Genomic DNA, 9195 nt, shown 5'->3' with positions numbered 1-9195 from the left:
TCCAAAGCGTTCGTATTTGCCTTTTGTATCCGTTTTCAAACATCCCGAATTGTTCTCGCGAATTGACGTACAGATTCACTGGTCCTTCCTTCTGTAGCTTCACTAAATCAAACGGTGACGGCATTTTCCGCCCTACACTACCTCATACGGACACAAACCGGTATTGGTATGGACTTCTGCATTGTATGCGCATACAAAATGCTTCAAATACTCGTCATACTGACGGTGATGAGAAGCCACATAAAAACTCAGCATCTTCCCGATTGCTCTGTGTACCCATTCTGTCCTTCCGTTCGCCTGTGGCTGCAACGCGCTCGTCCTCAACTTCTTTACGTTCAGCAGTTTACACAGTTCCTTCATTAAATCGGAAACGAAGTTGGTTCCTTGGTCATTAATTATTGTCTCCAGTACACCAAACTTCATAATCATGTTATTTACTAATGTTTGCGTGACTTTTGCTGCCTGTTGATTTGGAATAGCCACCGTCTCCACGTACCTCGAAAAATCGTCTATTATTGTCAGAACTAATCTGTTCCCCGATGGTGTTCGACCGAAATGACCTAAGACATCGACTCCCAACATAGAAAATGGACATGTCGCTTTCGGCAATCGTTGTAGCTATATCTGTTTCCTACTCAAGTCTGCTCTCTGCGCACATGCTATACAATTCTTGACGTACTGAACCACATCCACTTTCCTACCTTCCACCAATACCTCTCCGCCACTCTCCTATTCGTCGCTCCACACACGCCATGACCAGATATCATATGATCATATGCTTCCTTTAAAACCTCATCTCTTAGTTTCGCTGGCCCTATTACCCTTGTCCCTAACTTCGTTTCTCTGCACAGAAGACCGTCGTACATTTTAAATTGTGGCTGTGTCCGATACAATTTACAATCGTTGTCAGCATCCTGTAATTCTTGCCATACTGCTAGGTCATAACCTATGACTTCTACTTTTATCACCTTTTCAGTGCATCCGCATTACCGAGCTTCTTCCCAGGCTTGTGCACCACCTCGTAGTCGAATTCACTGAGCCTCACAGCCAGTCTAGCGAGTCTAGTGGACAGATCCTTCAAACCCAAAAACCACTACAACGCAGCATCATCTGTCACTACGCGAAATCTTCTCCCATATAAATAACATTTAAAATAAGTGATTCCATTGATTACGCTAAGCATCTCCCTCTCTGTTGTTGAGTAATTCCTCTCTGCTGCATTCCACTGCCTAGACGCATAGGCTACAGGATGTTCTTTCCCATCAATTTCCGACTAAGAACCCACCCTAATGCTTGATTCGATGAATCGCATGCTTGAATACATTCCCTTTCAAACTCTGGATACACAATAACTGGACTTGATGTTTACACTTCTTTCAGTTTGTCAATCGCTTTCTGACACTCTTCTGTCCACTCAAATTTCACACCCTTCCGTAACAATCGCGTCACTGGCTGTGCCATTTCCTTAACTGTTTTCGGCTCCCGAAAATCCATTACAGCTTGTACCAACCTCGGAGCTTTTCGCACTCCGTCCTTATTGATGATATGATCTAAATATTTCATATCTTCCAATGCAAAATGACACTTCTCCAGGCTCAGCATCAAACGAACTGCTCTTAACCTCATAAAGACTTCCCTTAACCGCTGTCTATGCTGCTAAATACTACTGTTAAACACTATAAATGTCATCAAAATTGACAAGTCACTGCCGTGGTTCAAAACCCCTCAACACACTGTCTAAGAACCTCTGAAACGTTGCTGGAGCGTTTTTCAAAACGAATGGCATTCTGATGTACTGCTAATGCCTCCCAGAGTAGAGAAAACAGTATTTGGACGATCTTCTGGAGCCATCTCTAACTGATGATAACCGCTTGTCAAATCTATCGTAGAAAAGTACTGGTACTGCCCTAAGTGATACAAAGTCTCCGATATGTTTGGAATGGGGTATGCGTCCGTTACTGTCTTATTATTGAGTTATTGGTAGTCACAATAGAACCTGTATTTCTTAGTTCCATCCGTAATTTTTTTTTTAGGCACAACGACAATGCCTGCTCCCCAGCAACTATTACTATGCTCTATAATACCATCTGAAAGCTGTTGATCAATGAAATCCACATTCGGTTGCAGATACCTCGGTATTCTTTATGGTTTACGGTAAACAAGTGCTTCGTTACATGTTGGTATCCTATGTTGAACTAATGGAGTTGCTGGTAACAACCCTCGCGGAAAAAACAAATCTTTAATTTCCCACAACAATTCTTCCATATGCTCTTTTCCTTCTCCTTTGTTACGCAACGTAGTTCTATCGGCAGTTTGTGGTTGATCGCTACACCTACCTTCCGGACACCAGTCTTCATCATCTGGTACATCCAAATTCGCTTCTAAAACTCGTTTTCTCAAATTCGCATCTGCAGCGCAAATATTATCCACGTTCACAGGGACAACTCGCTCGTCGTTTCCCTCTTGTACGCGTACAATACTACGTTTCACAAAACAACCTAATGGATCCAAAAATTCATTATCCTCCAATGGTTCCATAACACATACTGTACCCACAGGTAGATTGGACTCTACACTTACCCGAAGCGACTTCCCGGTGCCACTAGGCACACGCTCATGCGAATTAAGCCTTAATGCTAATCTACGCGGTTCAATAGGTTTGTTCATTATGTTGAACGCCCCTCGTGTCAGCTTTGCATCGACAACAGTTTCCCCAAACTGAAATAATATTCCACCGAGATCCACATTCGTTGTCCAAGGTCAATTTCGGCATGTGTTGATCCAAGAAATCTACTCCTAGTATTATGTCGTTGGACTTTCCCTATGTGAAAGTCAAGTGTCACCGATCCCAATGGTGTGACCTCCTTACCCCCACTCCGCGCAACCTATAACGTGGTGGGTCTAACTTCCTTCATCCCATTAAACTCTTAATAGCCACTGACACTTGCACCCTGCGTCCAACAAAATCTTAAACCATTTAGTTCCTAAGGATCCTACAACTGAACATTCCACCTCTGCATACTTACACACCTGGAAATTGAAATAAGAACACCGTGAATTCATTGTCCCAGGAAGGGGAAACTTTATTGACACATTCCTGGGGTCAGATACATCACATGATCACACTGACAGAACCACAGGCACATAGACACAGGCAACAGAGCATGCACAATGTTGGCACTAGTACAGTGTATATCCACCTTTCGCAGCAATGCAGGCTGCTATTCTCCCATGGAGACGATCGTAGAGATGCTGGATGTAGTCCTGTGGAACGGCTTGCCATGCCATTTCCACCTGGCGCCTCAGTTGGACCAGCGTTCGTGCTGGACGTGCAGACCGCGTGAGACGACGCTTCATCCAGTCCCAAACATGCTCAATGGGGGACAGATCCGGAGATCTTGCTGGCCAGGGTAGTTGACTTACACCTTCTAGAGCACGTTGGGTGGCACGGGATACATGCGGACGTGCATTGTCCTGTTGGAACAGCAAGTTCCCTTGCCGGTCTAGGAATGGTAGAACGATGGGTTCGATGACGGTTTGGATGTACCGTGCACTATTCAGTGTCCCCTCGACGATCACCAGTGGTGTACGGCCAGTGTAAGAGATCGCTCCCCACACCTTGATGCCGGGTGTTGGCCCTGTGTGCCTCGGTCGTATGCAGTCCTGATTGTGGCGCTCACCTGCACGGCGCCAAACACGCATACGACCATCATTGGCACCAAGGCAGAAGCGACTCTCATCGCTGAAGACGACACGTCTCCATTCGTCCCTCCATTCACGCCTGTCGCGACACCACTGGAGGCGGGCTGCACAATGTTGGGGCGTGAACGGAAGACGGCCTAACGGTGTGCGGGACCGCAGCCCAGCTTCATGGAGACGGTTGCGAATGGTCCTCGCCGATACCCCAGGAGCAACAGTGTCCCTAATTTGCTGGGAAGTGGCGGTGCGGTCCCCTACGGCACTGCGTAGGATCCTACGGTCTTGGGGTGCATCCGTGCGTCGCTGCGGTCCGGTCCCAGGTCGACGGGCACGTGCACCTTCCGCCGACCACTGGCGACAACATCGATGTACTGTGGAGACCTCATGCCCCACGTGTTGAGCAATTCGGCGGTACGTCCACCCGGCCTCCCGCATGTCCACTATACGCCCTCGCTCAAAGTCCGTCAACTGCACATACGGTGCCCGTCCACGCTGTCGCGGCATGCTACCAGTGTTAAAGACTGTGATGGAGCTCCTTATGCCACGGCAAACTGGCTGACACTGACGGCGACGGTGCACAAATGCTGCGCAGCCAGCGCCATTCGACGGCCAACACCGCGGTTCCTGGTGTGTCCGCTGTGCCGTGCGTGTGATCATTGCTTGTACAGCCCTCTCGCAGTGTCCGGAGCAAGTATGGTGGGTCTGACACACCGGTGTCAATGTTTTCTTTTTTCCATTTCCAGGAGTGTATTTGTAATGTTGAAATTAAATAGAAGGTCCCTTAGGTGGATCTTGGGCCCCCTCTGCCGTTTAACAATTGTTTACCTCTACCTACTTCACTTCTCCATCCTCTACGCTGCTGATTTCTACCCCTTCCTTTATTCCTCGGTGACTGGGTACAGTGCCTCTGCACACGTCCCGTGCGACCACACTCATAACATATTAAACCCACTGTGAAACTGTTTGTCTACCACATACCCCATTGCCACGTCTATTTCCTCACATTCGATAGCCGGCTGAATGGACGAATGCAAATCATTCGGATTCCCATCACACACTTTCCGCTACATATGCACCGGTAACCCCCTCAAAAACACATCGAGAGCCCTTTTCTCGGCCTTCTGCAACAGAACTCCATTCGCTTCATCGCTGTGACCCAACTCGTAGGTATACTCGTTAATTTCTCTTATCCTGTCCGCAAATTTCTCTACCGTTTCCCCCTGCCTGCCTCTTCGTCATTGTACTCAACCTCTCCCTGAAACACCGAGCGCTATTCTGTTTCTTTTACCTCTGTAAAGCCCCTCCTTCAACAGCTGAAACTGTCCTACCCTCCTTAGAGCCTCAGAAGACCTTACATATGTCTTTGCTTCGCCCGTTAATCTAATCTTGGTTACATGTAGCAACTGTTCATAAGACCAACCATTCATCACAACTGAAGTTTCCAAGTCCTCCACAAACGAACACACATACACAGATGCCTTGCCAGAAAACGGAATAATCGAAATCGTGGTGGCTGAATCAATCTCCTGCTGCAGCACCCTAGGCAACAACGACTGATCCGATACGGTTTCCCACTCACTTCTAGGTGCGCATGCGCTTTGGAACTGCGTTTTGTCCACTGTCAATTGTGCTACCTTTTCCGACAAAATCCATACTGCTTCTTGTTCCAACGCACCTTGCGTCCCTGACTCTGCCATTGTGTTGCTTTCGTTCCCAAAAAAGTGGTTCAAATGGCTCTGAGCACTATAGGACTTAACATCTGAGGTCTTCAGTCCCCTAGAACTTAGAACTACTTCAAACTAACTAACCTAAGGACATCACACACATCCATGCCCGAGGCAGGATTCGAACCTGCGACCGTAGCGGTCGCGCGGTTCCAGACTGTAGCGCCTATAACCGCTCGGCCACTCTGGCCGGCTCTCGTTCTCAGTTAGTCCCAAAACAAACATTTGAGTACAAAAATTACCTGACTTCCTACAGCTCCATATCATCATAACATCATCATACACCAATACAAAAGTAATGACATGCCACGAAAAACAACATTTTACTGCCTCAAACAAACTAACACTTGTTCTGACAGAAAAATATATATGCCTATGACAAACATCTAAAATGGCCTACCAGGAGCCATACTCAGTACACAAACAAAATAAAGGAAACGTCCAACACTCAAAACGAAAAATCGTTCAACACTGACCACATTTTGTGACTGTAATGCAGGCGGTGGGTTTGAACATCATACTGTACAGATGTCGTCCACTATTCTGACACCAAATGTAGAGGCGTGTTGGATGTGGATGGAAACCGTCAGGATGCATTGTATTAAAACTCATCCGCATATCCTAACTGATTTATTATTTCCAGCTACAGTACCCCCATTGCTCTCAGTCTGCATCACTGTGTTCCACAATGCTGAGGATGCCACTTCGCTGTCTGCGAAACAGCTTGGCGTAGAATCGCTGCCTCAGCGACCAGTGCAACGCCCTATGGTGTGTTGGCCTTGTACGGCTGCGGAGTTATCACAACATCAGTCTGTGCTGGCAGTCAACTCAGCAGTCTTCATCCCTGCTTGCCTTAGCGCCGCTAGGTGGGAAGCCGCAACGTGGCCCCTCCGCGTGCATCCTCACCTCCTCACCTGCGTGGCTAAGATCGCGGCAACACCAAGCGCCCATGATCCAGCGTCCAAATCTGCAGCCCTCGACTCGGGATGCCTCTGTGTTGGAAGCCAACAAGACTGTCCGCAGTACTGATCCATGGTGTGGCCCGTCGGTGGCTGGCTGCAGACCCTGCATTGGTCTCAGAGGGTCTAACCAAGGACCTGCCGTGGACTGGAACACTGGCGCCCCATCTGCTGCTGCATGTAGCCAGTGGTGTGACACATCCTGATGTCTGGGAGAGCTGTCACACCTGAATGCCTTGTTAGTGAACTGGTGTCCATTTATACGCAGCTTTTTGCCTCTGTTTTACTAATGTGCCGCTCTGAGTCTTGTATTCATAACACCTGGGTTGGGCCAGTGGTCCCCTTCTGCTTGTAGCTTCTGCCATGCAAACCACTTTTCAGCAGGTCTACGACCCTGTGATCTTCATTCTACTTCGCAGCCGCTGGTAGCGTAACTTACTGTCAACAGGCTCACGCCTGGCTGTAACTTGTGCGCTCAGAAATATTGCACTGAAGCTAACCTTTTCCCGTCTTAAAGAGTGGTGCCGCCACATTGTATATCCTCTCTTTTCTGGTCATAATAACTTATTTCTGCCCAAATAATAAAACTCATCTATTACTTAAAGTGTTTCCCCTTCTAATTTCCTCAGTATCACCTGATTTAGTTCTACTACAGTCCATTTACCTCGTTTTGCTTTTGTTGATGGTCATCTTATATCATCCCTTGAAGACACTGACCACTCTGTTCAAATGCTCTTACAAGTCCTTTGCTGTCTCTGACAAATATACAGTGCCATCAGCAAATCTCAAAGTTTTTATTTCTGCTCCCTGAACTCCAATTCACACTCCAAATTTTTCTTTTGTTTCCTTTATTGCTCGCTCAGTATACAAACTCAATCACATTGGCGATATACTACAATCTCAGATCGCTCCTTTCTAAGACGAAATAGTAAGTAACCAGTTGCACAACATAAATTTAATTTCTTTACCAATTTCAGGCACTTAGTGTCCTTCTTCAGAAGGTTATACCTACTGCATTATTTGGGAGTGTTAACAATAAGATGCATATAGCAAAATTCTCTTCTCATCAACTGCTTCCCTTTCACGCCCCAAGGCTGTTATTAGTTTTATGACATAGAAGCCTTAAACATGCTTTCCAAAATGCAAGCTATACTTAGACATGGAAATGTACCACTGGAGTATATACTGTAGAATTTTTGACACTAATCTGGTGAATATCTGTATATGTGGGAACTGACTTGCACTTTCTTTTACACTGCGGATGCATTTCCGAAATATTGCGACATTACATTACTTGATGAGTCTTACACTGTCTTTTCACGCACTCAACATCAACTGTGCTCTGGATAATCGGTGTAATCGTCGAAGTTTCTTGCTACTTGTGTATCTTGCGTACATTTTACAATTTTCCTACATGTTAGGTGTTGAAAACAGTTAATTTATACTTTATTGCTTTTTTGTAACATTGGAAACATCTACTGATAACAGAGACAATCACTCACAGTTTTAAGAACAAACTGCCAAAGTTCCTACAAAGCAACCATGAGCTGGTGCCTATAATAGTCTGGCACAAATCATGATACAAATATCGTAATGTGCTCATCTTCCGCAATGCAGGAATCTACTGGTGACAGGAGCACCTGTATTCTACAGTGCAGCCATCTGCTTGTTACAGGAGCACCTCGGTTGTGAAACAGATCTTGATTTTATTTTGCATCCTCAAATTTTGAAGGACAGTATTAAAGGTAAAACTCATTTTCAAAAAATGGAAATTCCTAGTTCATTATTTAAATTTTATAAACAAATTTTGTGTTTTAGTTATTTACAGAGAAATATGCTGTCTATTCGGTCCGTTATTCCATGGCACATGAACTTTACCAATGTGGCTGGCGAGTCTGTCCTTAAACGAACTTGTGGAAGCCAGTAATGCAAACATGGTTGACATAATTTTCCATATTTGAGATGCTTGCTTGGCTGCCAAGCAGGACCACGTGGGGGAAGGGGGCATGGCGGTACGCTTTGTAGCATTACGTTACTAGGAGACGTTACTAGGTGACATGAGCCCGGTTTTCTCTCGTGTCAATAGTAAAACAAACAACCTCGGCTTCCACTTGAGATTTACATAGTGAAACAGGCCCATCCGCAGACAACAGTATAAAATGACGAACTATCATCTTAAAGTTGTGAGAACGTGGTGGTTTGAGCAGAATGTGTAATCAGTATCCAGGTCACTGCAGAGATGTCACCAACTTTGTTGAACCAAATAGGTGGATCAAGTCGGCTGTGACTTAGGAAAAATATACCACACAAAACTAATCATTCAGGCCTAACGCATTCACACTTAACTCGTTGTCTGTGCGGTAATTTGTCCTAAACATAGCTTCATCAAGTTCGGTATTAGCACTGTGACCAAAAATTAGCAACTAAAAAGTTCCTGTTGACTGCTTAACGTAGGAATACCTGTACCATAACGGAATAGGCTCCGGTAGTTCTCCACAGCTTTTTTTCGTTCTTTTTACCTCGCAGGACATAGTCTTACACTTAAAAGATAGCTGTGAATTATGCGGAACTGGTGTCAGGCATGTATGTGGTCCTCGATCTCTGACGGAATCCGTGGCCGTGAACTGTGTGTATGTTCCATGTGGAATCAGTGCAGTAAGATGCTTTCGATAAAACGTGGCAAAATCGCAGGAAGGAACTGCCATGTTTCCCCATAACCAGTATGCGAACTAACCTGCTCTACATGTTAGCGTATATATGGAGACTGTCCAACGTTCGTATACGGAATGCTGGACCACTCGCTACTCAACCGA

The sequence above is a fragment of the Schistocerca americana genome, chromosome 4, assembly GCF_021461395.2.
Source record: "Schistocerca americana isolate TAMUIC-IGC-003095 chromosome 4, iqSchAmer2.1, whole genome shotgun sequence".
Taxonomy (NCBI): Eukaryota; Metazoa; Arthropoda; class Insecta; order Orthoptera; family Acrididae; genus Schistocerca; species Schistocerca americana.
The sequence above is the reverse complement of the archived record's forward strand: the minus strand, read 5'-3'. Positions refer to the sequence as shown.